Here is a 1,887-nt window from a genome sequence, read left to right as displayed (position 1 = left end):
TAGTCTAGTCTATAGTCTAGTCTATAGTCTAGTCTATAGTCTAGTCTATAGTCTAGTCTATAGTCTAGTCTATAGTCTAGTCTATAGTCTAGTCCATAGTCTAGTCCACAGTCTTGTCTGTAGTCGAGTCTATAGACTAGTATATAGTCTAGTCTATTGTCTAGTCTGTAATCATGTCTATAGTATATTCTATAGTTTAGTCTATAGTCTAGTCTATAGTCTAGTCTATAGTCTAGTCTATAGTTTAGTCTATAGTCTAGTCTATAGTCTAGTCCATAATCTAGTCTATATTCTATTCTATAGTCCTGTCCATAATTTAGTTTATAGTTTGTTCTATAGTCTAGTCTATAGTCTAGTCTGTAATCTGGTTTTTTGTCTATTCTATAGTTTAGTCTATAATCTTGTCTATAGTCTATTATATAGTCTAATCTGTAGTCTGGTCAACAGTCTAGTCTATACTGTAGTATACTGTCTAGTTTATGGCCTAGTTTATAGTCTAGTCTATAGTTTAGTCTAGTGTATAGTCTAGTCTGTAGTCTAAACTATAGTATTGTCTACAGTCTAGTCTATAATCTAGTTTATTGTGTATTCAATAATCTAAGAAAATCAACTGCATTATGCCAGTGGGGTGATGGTGTAACATCTTAAATCGAGACTTTAATAAAAAATAATTGAAATAAAATTGAAACTGTGTAATTATTTCAAAACTAAAGAAAAAAAAAAACAAAAAAACCGCCTTTAACCATGGCAACCCCCACATATATATGACGAGTGAATTCACAAGAGATAAAAAACTACTTCTTAAGAAAGAAACTACAATTATTATTTAATTTGAAGGTTATTTTAAAACAATAATAAACAGAAGACAACAACAAATAACAAAAGAAAAAATCCAAAAAAAAACTAAATATTATTTGGCAATTTTTTTTGCGCTCTCTTTAATTTCTAATTTAAATTAAATAAATGTTGGCGGCACTTATTCGCAACGCAACACAACAAATCAGTCATTCATTCTGTTATGAGTTAGCAAGTAGGTTGGTAACATACACACACACACATGTTCTTACAAACAATTCCAACAACAAGACCTTCTCAATTTTTTCAATTATTATAACGTATTTGGGCTCTAATTTCTTTTAGTCTGGTTGTATTGTTTTTTTTGTTGTTGCCACCAGTTTCAACCCATACAAGTGTTTGAATATGTTTTTTTATTCTTAAAGTTTTCAAATTTCAAGTTCATAATTTGTAAATAGTTTTGCTTTTGTTAAAACAAAAAAAAAAAAAAACATTTTCTAAAATAAAATAGAAATCTTAGAAATATGGGTCTGGGTCATTGGAAATTAAATTTTTACAAATGTTTTTTAAATGCATTTATTTTTCTTTATAAATTTGTAATTGTGTGTTTTTAAAGAATTAAACAAAAGTGAATCATTTTATTTAAAAATACAAATTTTCTCTTTGATTTGTTAGACATTTCTTTACAGATTCTGTTAGATCTATTTCTAATGACATTTCACCTGATATTGCTTCATACGTTCTAATGAAATTTGCTAAAATAATGGGTTCTTAACATTCTACTAAGGAGAATACCATATGTAGACTATATTATAGACTAGACTATAGACTAGACTATAGACTAGACTATAGACTAGACTATAGACTAGACTATAGACTAGACTATAGACTAGACTATAGACTAGACTATAGACTAGACTATAGACTAGACTATAGACTAGACTATAGACTATAGACTAGACTATAGAGTAGACTATAAACTACACTATAGACTAGACTATAAACTAGACTATAGACTAGACTATAGACTAGACTATAGACTAGACTATAGACTATAGACTAGACTATAGACTAGACTATAGACTATAGACT

The sequence above is a fragment of the Lucilia cuprina genome, chromosome 2 (assembly GCF_022045245.1).
Source record: "Lucilia cuprina isolate Lc7/37 chromosome 2, ASM2204524v1, whole genome shotgun sequence".
Lineage (NCBI taxonomy): Eukaryota > Metazoa > Arthropoda > Insecta > Diptera > Calliphoridae > Lucilia > Lucilia cuprina.
Note: the sequence above shows the minus strand (reverse complement) of the source record.